The sequence below is a fragment of the Grampus griseus genome (assembly GCF_964374135.1).
Source record: "Grampus griseus genome assembly, chromosome: 3".
NCBI lineage: Eukaryota > Metazoa > Chordata > Mammalia > Artiodactyla > Delphinidae > Grampus > Grampus griseus.
The window spans coordinates 102,831,940-102,842,526 of NC_139019.1; the positions used below are offsets into that span (position 1 = coordinate 102,831,940).

Sequence of the window (10,587 nt, forward strand, 5' to 3'; positions counted from 1 at the left end):
CTGTCTTTTTATTTAGATTCTTTTTGTTTCCAATCACTACTTTCTCTATTGTGTATTCTTGGTCAAAAGTGACAATATTTTTTAAAAATTGGTACAACAAGTGCCTGAAGACATGAAATTTTGCCTTCTAAAGTTGGAGAGAGTCTCGAGCTCTAGCTGGCAGCCAAGCATACGAGCTCTGCGATCAGCGGCCACCATCGATGTTGCTTCGCTTCCTCTGGGCTCATCTGGGCCACTCGCTCGCAACACACTCTGCCGTCATAAGCCGCCACCATGGTAAAACTTGCAAAGGCTGGTAAAAATCAAGGTGACCCCAAGAAAATGGCTCCTCCCCCAAAGGAGGTAGAAGAAGATAGTGAAGATGAGGAAATGTCAGAAGATGAAGAGGATGATAGCAGTGGAGAAGAGGTTGTTATCCCTCAGAAAAAAGGCAGAAAGGCTACCGCAACTCCAGCAAAGAAGATGATGGTTTCCCCAACAAAAAAGGTTACAGTTGGCACACCGGCAAAGAAAGCAGTTGTCACCCCTGGCAAAAAGGCAGCCGCTACACCAGCCAGGAAGACAGTTACACCTGCCGAAGCAGTAGCAACACCTGGCAAAAAGGGAGCCACACCAGGCAAAGCATTGGTAGCAACCCCTGGTAAGAAGGGAGCAGCCACTCCAGCCAAGGGAGCAAAGAATGGCAAGAATGTCAAGAAGGAAGACAGTGATGAGGAAGATGAAGATGACAGTGAAGAGGAGGATGAGGATGAATTTGAGCCAGCAGTGATGAAAGCAGCTGCTGCTCCTGCCTCAGATGATGAGGATGACGAGGATGAAGATGATGATGAAGACGAGGATGATGAGGATGAAGATGATGAGGAGGAGGATGAAGGTGAGGATGACGAGGATGAAGATGATGATGAAGACGATGATGAGGATGACAAAGATCACTCTGAAGAAGCAGCTATGGAGACTGCACCAGCCAAAGGAAAGAAAGCTCTGGCAAAAGCTGTTCTTGTGAAGGCAAAGAGCACTGCTGAAGATGAAGATGAAGAGGATGACGATGAGGATGAAGTCGAAGAGGAGGAAGAGGATGACGAGGAGGAAGAGGAGGAAGAGGAGGAGGAGGAACTTGTCAAAGAAGCACCTGGAAAACGAAAGAAGGAAATGGCCAAACAAGAAGCAGCTCCTGAAGCCAAGAAACAGAAAGTGGAAGCCACAGAACCAACTACATCTTTCAATCTCTTTGTTGGAAACCTGAACTTCAGTAAATCTGCTCCTGAATTGAAAACGGGTATCAGTGACATTTTTGCTAAAAATGGTCTTGCAGTTGTTGATGGCAGAATTGGTGTGTCTAGGAAGTTTGGCTACGTGGATTTTGAATCTGCTGAAGACCTGGAAAAAGCCTTGGAACTCACTGGTTTAAAAGTCTTTGGCAATGAAATTAAACTAGAAAAACCAAAGGGAAAAGACAGTAAGAAAGATTGAGATGCGAGAACACTTTTGGCTAAAAATCTGTCTTATAAAGTTACTTAGGAAGAATTAAAAGAAGTGTTTGAAGATGCTGTGGATATCAGATTAGTCAGCAGGGATGGAAAGAATAAAGGGATTGCTTACACTGCTTACATTGAATTTGCTTACATTGAAGCTGATGCAGAGAAAACCTTGGAAGAAAAGCAGGGAACAGAGATAGATGGGCGATCCATTTCCCTGTACTATACCAGAGAGAAAGGTCAAAGTCAAGACTATAGAGGTGGAAAGAATAGCATTGGAGTGGTGAATCAAAAACCCTGGTTTTAAGCAACCTCTCCTGTAGTGCAATGGAAGAAACTCTTCAGGAAGTATTTGAGAAGGCAACATTTATCAAAGTGCCCCAGAACCAAAATGGCAAATCGAAAGGGTATGCATTTATAGAATTTGCTTCTATGAAGATGCTAAAGAAGCTTTAAATTCATGTAATAAAAGGGAAATTGAGGGCAGAGCCATCAGGCTGGAGTTGCGAGGACCCAGGGGATCACCTAATGCAAGAAGCTAGCCATCCAAAACTCTGTTTGTCAAAGGTCTATCTGAGGATACTACAGAAGAGACATTAAAGGAGTCGTTCGACGGCTCTATTCGTGCAAGCATAGTCACTGACCGGGAGGCTGGATCCTCCAAGGGGTTTGGTTTTGTAGACTTCAACAGTGAGGAAGATGCCAAAGCTGCCAAGGAGGCCACGGAAGATGGTGAAATTGATGGAAACATAGTTACTTTGGACTGGGCCAAGCCTAAGGGTGAAGGTGGCTTCGGTGGCCAAGGTGGATTTGGTGGCAGAGGCCGGCGAGGCTTTGGAGGGCGAGGAGGCTTCCGAGGAGGCAGAGGAGGAGGAGGAGACCACAAGCCACAAGGAAAGAAGACGAAGTTTGAATAGTTCTTCTAGCCCTGTCTTTCCCTCTTCCATTTGAAAGAAAGGACTCTGAGGTTTTTCCTCTGTTACCTGCTCAATGACGGAGCCTTCTGAGGACATTCCAAGACAGTATACAGCCCTGTGGTCTACTTGGAAATCCGTATAGATAACATTTCAAGGGAGATAACCCTGATGGTGTTGACTGGATATTCGTATAAACTTTTCAAAGAGATGAGTGATAGAGCTAACCCTTATCTGTAAGTTTTGAATTTATATTGTTTCCTCCCATGTACAAAACCATTTTTTTCCTATGGAGTGTTTTGGTTTTGGTTTTTTGTTTTGGTTTTTTTGTGTTGGGGGGTTGTAAAGGAAAGCAGAATGTTTTATCATGATTTTTGCTTTAGCAACTTTGGGACAAATTAAAAGTCCTAAACTCTGGTGCCAGACTTGTTAAAAAAGAAAATAAAATAAAGTTGGAGAGAATAATTTGAAAGTTGTTATTGATTTTTTGTTTCTAAAGATGAAAACATTAATTTCCATTAATAATAGGTTTTCTGTTGTTTTAGCAAAAATACCACCATCTGATTTTTCACTCATTGATTTAAAAAATATATATTGAATGACTATTATACGTCAAGCATTGTTCTGGATCTTTGGGATCCATTAGTGAATAAGAAAGGCAAGACCCCTGTCCCAGTGGAGATCACATTCTCAATGGGGGAGAGAGAGACAATGCTATAATAAATAAGTAAATTATGTGGTATGTTAGAAGATGTTATTTGCCAAGGGAAGAAGGATATTTATATGGGGTATGGGATGGGGAGCTATAGGGCATGTTGTAGACATGAATAAATAGCATATATTCCCCCACTGTTCTTGAACAAAACCTTTGAAATCACCATCACTCTGAAAGCAGAGATGAACCTTGAAGTGTCATTTTTAGTATTGCAAAGTGGGTGTATTTTCAGATTTAGAGACCATTTTCTTTTAAACTATGTATTTAAACTGGACTCACCCTAAAAATGATTGGTTATTTCTGGGAGATGTGTGTGAATTCTTGGCACTCAAGCAGGGAATATGAGTTCTTTACCTCATCCGAAGGAGAGACTGTGGGAAGGGTCCTGGATTGGCTTGGTAGAGCCCTGCTTGGACAGGATATCTCATCTGGTGTGATTCAGCATAGGAGATCCCAGAGCCTGAGAATGTGGGACTGTAGAAGACCTCTTGATGGAAATACAGATTTGAGTTTCCTCTGAAAAGATTGTAAATGTTCACGTTGGTCAGGAAATGGGAAGGCCTCTTAAGGGGAGGTAGAAAGGCCACTTTTCTTTCAGGGGAGCATGTACTTAGGGGACTGCATTCTGAAGTTAAGGGACACCTTGTTTTACATGATGGTGATGTCTGGGCACAAATCTAAGTAATAGTAGAATTCTTCTTTAACATGATGATCTATTTCTAATCAAGAGCCAACGTAATACTGAAACTCTTGTGGCTTCTCTTTCAGGTGGAGTACAACCAGGCTGGTGATGATCACTATTCATTGTTATAGTCTGAAAGTTCTGACCTACACAATAAGACATGAAATAAAAATAAATGGTGTAACTACCACAAAAGAGGACTGTTAAGTAGAAATGTCAAAATAATTAGCTGAAAGAACTTCATAATTTGTAAGACCTGGCAAAGTGCCTGAATACAAGGTGAATATTCAAATATCTAGAGAGCTCCATTACACAGATATTATGTAGTTAGAAAATATAGTAATGAAAAAGAAGTTCCATTTATAATAAAAATTAAAAATGATAAATCTTCCCAGAATCACCTTTCTAAGAAATATGAGAAACTTTTATTGAGAAAGGGACAAAACTACTCTAAGAAATATAAAAGAATCATATGGGGAGCTAAACCCTAGTTCAGGATTGGAGTGAGCAGTGCTGCTAAATGATGTAAATATTTCAGCTCAACTTACATTAATGCATAGGCTTAATGCAACTACATTTGGAAGACTGCAGTATAAGACATGTTCCTTCTGTGGTGCCCAGAACAGTGCAGGTGCAGAGTAAGAGCTGAATTCAGTGCAAATGAATTACGTTTCTAGGAGGAAGGAAATAAATGAGGAAGTAGATGCATCTTGTATATTTCTACAGTTGTGCCTCTGCTCCCATTTTCCCTCAACCTGGAATGCTATCCCTCAGCCTCCTTAGCCATCTCAAACTTATAGTCCACTAAAGGCCCAACACGTCATTTCTGAACTACAAATTCCAGAGCACTTTGGAAATTTTTGGTTCAATGGTACTGAACTAAATGACACTGTGGGTATCATTCATCTAACATCTGTCACAGCTGGTTATCCTGTCTTACAGTACTTATCATGTTATTAGTAAAAGCAAAATGTAATGTATAAGAAGGATTAAAACATGTGCAAGGAAGATATAACCAACTACAGGATAGTGCTTAAGAATGAGGAGGGAGAAGAAAGATTTGAAGTAACTGTGGGAAATGTTACTGTCTCTAAGTCAGGCTGTCTGTACATGGATAGATGTAAATACTCAGTGTACAGTTGTTGGTTATTAAACTATAATTGGCAAGATTGGTACTATGTATTTTCATTTGTAGGTGGATAATCACAAGCTTTTAATGTGAAAAACTTCCTTAAAATGTGGCTGAAGCAAAAGAGATCCAATCATCAAATAGTTTAAATAGTCTATTGAAAATAAAGTCTGGAACAAACTGTGTGTTAAGAAGAGCTCCTAGCCAACAGATTAATCCCTTTCAAATGTCGATTAATATTGAGGGGACAAAGAATAAACATCATTCAAAATTTTCTGGAAAATCAAACTTTGATACGGAACGTATATTATAGGGGTCAAATAATTTTTTTAGGAGATTATTATTCTCTATTTTTCTCTTCATTTTTGTTGCTCAAGACAAAAAATTGAAGGCAGTATGACACTCAAGCTTCATGATTTTAGAATGACAAGACATGAGCATCCACCACGGAAGATAATAGAAAGCTTCAGTTTATTCAGAGGCCAATGGTAATGATTGAGGAAGGAGTAAAGCCATTAAAGAGAAAAGAGACTATTTATTACTACAAAATGGAATCCCCAAGTTTATGTATCTTCCCTTCAAAGCATCAGGAGATGACATTTACTGAGCACTTTTTGTGCACCAGAAATTGGCAGCACAGGGTTAGGGTTCTTCCTCATATTATCACATATATATTTCATAACTACTCTGTGAGGTATTCCAATCCGCATTTTATGGAAAAGGACACTGGGACTTAAAGGAGTACAGTATATATATTCTTAACTTAGAGACACTCACCAGATTTCAGAAATGTATTTATAAGGTTTTTTTGTTTTGTCTTTTTTGTTTGTTTTTGCTGAAAGCAAGTACATCTTTAACCATGTAGATTTATTGCCTGTTTCATAGTGAACATAAGAGTTTTCAGAATGGTAGCTTTCTTTGATTCCATAAGAATTCCATGCCAATCCCACACTAGTTGCATTCCATAAAATGATAGCAGCAAGTCAGAAGGAAAAGGGGCTGTAATATTCAATTGTCTGTAACCAATGTGTTAGAAGTCATTGTCTTTCATCCAGACGGTACAGTTGCATTTTTAGAATGACATCTATTACCACATTAGAGGCAAACCATAACAGTCCCTTACAGAATATCTGTCTCAATTGTGGTTATTTAATGTCATTATACCAAATTTCAAAGTGTTCTTATGGTAAACAGACATAGTGAAATACTAGATGAATAAGAGCTCATTTTCAAGTTCTAAGAAGTCAACGCTTCATTTTCTATCTCTTTTCTTAAATTTATTTTTTATTTTTAAAAGTTTCCAGTGTCCTGGTCTTATAAATTGCAGAGTTTCCTCTCTAAAGGAAAGGCTTTCTTAAATTCTATTACTTATGTAGGTAAAAGTCAATCAGCTCCAGAATAAATTCTCCAGTTTTTTGACATAGCTCTGAAATGGCTAAGTTGTCGTGCATATATATTTTTAATCAACTTATTGTAAAGAGGAAAAAAAAGATATGACTTTTCACACACATGTAAAGGCATGCTTATATTCCTCAGGTCAAAACCCTGTGTTAAGTTCTGGCTCAGGGCAAATTTAAACAGCTGAGTTATAAACCCAAAATAAAGAGGTCAGACTGGGGATGCTGACAGCCTCTTAACTGCAGTCATACCAGCAGGCATAACTTTCAAAATGCAGCAACTACAGGAGACAGGGACATGTATCTTGGACTGAGTCCTAAGCAGTTAGAGAGAGCTGGGGATTATTTTACTCCAAACTGTGGTTACATTTGCGGTTTCCAACTATTTGTTAGCTCCTTTTCTATAGGCATAGGACACAGTTATAATGATATGCAAACAAAATAAAAAGTAATTAGCAATATCTTTCATTGTTCTAATTTAACAGTATTAAAACAACACGGTATTCCTTTGGAAGAAAGTGGTAGAAGACAAATGCTCTTAAACAGAAATTAAGTACCAATATGCTGGTATATTATTATCTACACAACTTGGCTAGATTACTTTCTGTATCCTGCCACTGGGAAGCCATGTACACAATGAGATAAAGAAATCGAGGAAGATGTCTGACGCTCCGGAACTGCTTTGACAGTTTTAAGAGCTGAAGGCAGAAAAAGTTCAAGTATATGAAGCCTTTTACACAGCAGGCAATTCAACATTTGCTGCTCAGAATTCAAAGAAGGTGAACAAATCAAAATACTGAGGTACTTCCTTGGAAGAGACATTCAGAAAAAGACAAAACTAATTTTAAATAATGGCAAATACTGAATCCAGTTTTGGTGTCAAAAACATGTCACTAACTTCAGCAAAAGAAAATAAAAAGGATGCACAAAGTTAAGTGTGACAAGATCTTGAATAACTGTTGGATCTGGATCCTGGAAACATCTGGGTTTATTGTACTATAATTTCTATTTTTGTGTTTTGAAAGTTTTAACGATAAAAGTTTATTTTAAAAAGTTATCACTGCAAGAATGCTTGTTTGAAGGTCTCTTCACTTCATATGTGTTTGGGCACTTGTATTTATGCCTAGCTGAAGCAGAGCTATAACTACCTTCGACGAAATGTCCCCATTTTTTTTTTTTTTTTAATGCACTTGAGTTTTACTTCATTGCATACTACTTGCAGTGAGTGCTTTTGGGATCCCTTCTACAACTTGCAATACTTGGAGAGCATTGGGGTTTGCCCAGTTTTGGTGATGGTCTGTGCAAGGAAAACTGTGTAGTACAATTCCCATTGACCAACTGGGTCCCTTTTTGGAGTGGCAGAGCCACTTGTTGCTGTCAACACACTTTGAAAGGTTATTCCACAAACATTGAGTTACCTTGGATGTGAGCTAAGCAGAACAGTTAACACCATAGACAGATCTGAAGGAACCCGGGAGAGACGGAGACTTGGAGATGTCTTTATAAACTAGGAAAAGCTACTGAGACTCCTATTTCACTTGGTACAACCTCTGTTCTTAATCTTCTTAACTCAGAATGAATTATTTTAAAAGTCTGTAGTCATTTTATACTTTACCCATTTTACACTGGTTGTCCAGCTCATATAAAATCAAATTTAAAGCTGGAGCAAGTTTCTTTACTCCTCTCCTGGACCATTGAGTAGGCAGCTGACCAAATACCAAGAATAATTTTTTTTCAGTTGTTCGACAGCTGCTTTGCACCTGACGGAGGGGCGCCTGTCCCTTCTGTATGTTGGCTTCTCTCCTTTCTGTCCGTAACGGACACAGCATCTTTATGTCCTGTCTCACTGAGTCTCTCATACAGCTGCCTGTTTCACTGGTACTACCGGCCCACTATGTTCCTGCCAAATTCTTCCTATTGACAGATTTCCCGGAATAAGAAGGCACCTCACTGTCTCCATTCTGTGTACCTGAAGCCACGATCCTGTCTTCTAGATTGGGATCACCCTTTGTACCCCCTTCACAACCCTGCCTGAAATCTCAGCAGATTTTGCCATACTCCTTATTACCTCCCCTCCCTGGGTTTGGTCCTCTTTCATTCCCAGCCTGCCCTCTGTGATGTACTTTAACCTCCTGCCAGGGAGTAAACTCTGATAGAGCCCATCTAGCTATATAGTATCCTATATAGAACAAACCAGTTTTTTAGAAATGGGATAGTCATGGTGTCTGACAGTGGCATATAAATATGTGTGTGTTAATTCCCATCTGCACCTGAAAAGTAGTCATATATCCTCTTCAGAAATTCCCAGGACAGGAGTGGTCAGCTGGCATTTAATCAGTAGGTCCACTTTATACAGGTGGTTACTGTAAGTGCTTCAGCTCTCTTGAGAACTGATTTATGGCAGAGATTTTGAAAAGATGCATAATGAAAATTAGGAATTGGCTATATATGGTGAAATTAGGATTGTTAATTAGCAAAACAGATATCAGCAGTAGGCTCTCTTTGGTGATTTTAGTGGAATTTAAGGTTTTGTAGAAGCACCTTCACATCCCTCCCTCTTTTCCCCACCCCAGGCATGAACAGAAATTAAAAACTCAGTTGGTGGGCTTCCCTGGTGGTGCAGTGGTTGAGAATCCGCCTGCCAATGCAGGGGACACGGGTTCGAGCCCTGGTCTGGGAAGATCCCACATGCCGCGGAGCCACTGGGCCTGTGAGCCACAACTACTGAGCCTGCGTGTCTGGAGCCTGTGCTCCGCAACAAGAGAGGCCGTGACAGTGAGGGGCCCACGCACAGCAATGAAGAGTGGCCCCCGCTCGTCGCAACTAGAGAAAGCCCTCGCACAGAAACGAAGACCCAACACAGCCATAAATAAATAAATTTATTAAAAAAAAACAAAACTCAATTGGTCACACACAGGCTTGATCTTCAATTAATCCTCTGTCCCAGTACTGATTTAGAGGATTTTTGATATATGAAATCTAATATATCAGCATCAGCATCCTGTAACTGTAAAATTATCACATTTGCTAAACACGAAGCTTTCATGAAGTTTTTTTGTTTTGTTTTGACTACCAAAAAGAACGTAGAGAGTGGACTTTATTAAAGTTGCTTAACTTCTTTTGTGCCTACTTGCTAATAAATCTAAGTGTAGGAGAATTCAGTCAGAGACTTAGAGACTTACTTTCATTATAACAGAGGGGATGAGGGAAGTGGGGCAAACTTTTCTTATCCCCTGTACAGCTACTGATATCTATCAAATTGGCTTATGCCACTTTATAACAGGGTGAAACATACCTATTTAATATATTTCCATAACTGTATGTCTACTTACCTACCTGTCTACTAAACCAAGTTTCTTGATTTCCAAAACCCTGCTTGTTCAGGAGTTGGCAAACCAAATCTAGCCCACTGACTGTTTTGTGAATAAAGTTTTATTGGAACACAGCCATGCTCATTTCACTAACATTATCTATGGCTGCTTTCATGCTATCATGGCAGAGTCGAGTAGTTGAGCAGTAGAAACTGCATGGCCTGCAAAGCCAAAAATATATATAGTATCTGGCCCTTGACATGATTATGTATGAATATTTACATACCAATATTTAACTTTCTTGCTGTTGATAACTTTATCTCAAAAGATCAGAAATTCTCAATACAGGAGAAAGCAATAAAGGAAGATGCCATGGTCAGGTGTTAAAGGCTTGCCTGAAACACAGAGATAGGATCTCTAAGTAGATGTATTTATACACAAACATACACATCAGAGTGAAGCAAGTAGAAGGTCTGATTTCCCTCTGGACTGACTCCCTCATTCTTTTGACTTCATTGTGAGTTGATTTTTAAGTCAGGTCTCTAAAGCCACTCATGGGTCTGTCTTTGTGAAGATCCGGGAGGAGTTAAGACATTCGCTTGTCAATAATAAAGAAGGGAAAAGGCCATCCATTCTCTTGAAATTGGGAATTGAAGCTGAAGGCTGAGTTGCTCTGACCGCCTGCAGGAGGCCACCAATTGTTGCTCACGGAGTGTACCTATGGAAGGCTCTCTCCCACGGACTTGTCGTATACAGATCATTCCCCCACCTGCAAATTGCTCAGACATGCTGAGTAATACTCTTAATATAGCTGTTGCATTCTCCGGGATTTACTTCTTTTTTGATCTGAGTGACAACTGACCTGACAATACCTCTTTAGCTTTGTAATTCAAATTGAGCAACCAAGTAAACTATACCCATGCATCTACCTCCTGCCTCTAATTAAGTCCTCATGGCTGTAGAA

At 39.6% G+C, this 10,587-nt stretch overlaps 1 pseudogene across 1 annotated transcript; it reads left to right on the forward strand.

Moving 5' to 3' along the window:
• Window positions 1-273: 273 nt before the first annotated feature.
• On the forward strand, window positions 274-2,392 carry LOC309820283 (nucleolin-like; annotated as a pseudogene). Its single transcript has one exon. The product of its transcript is annotated as a nucleolin-like (transcript).
• The last annotated feature ends 8,195 nt before the right edge of the window (window positions 2,393-10,587 follow it).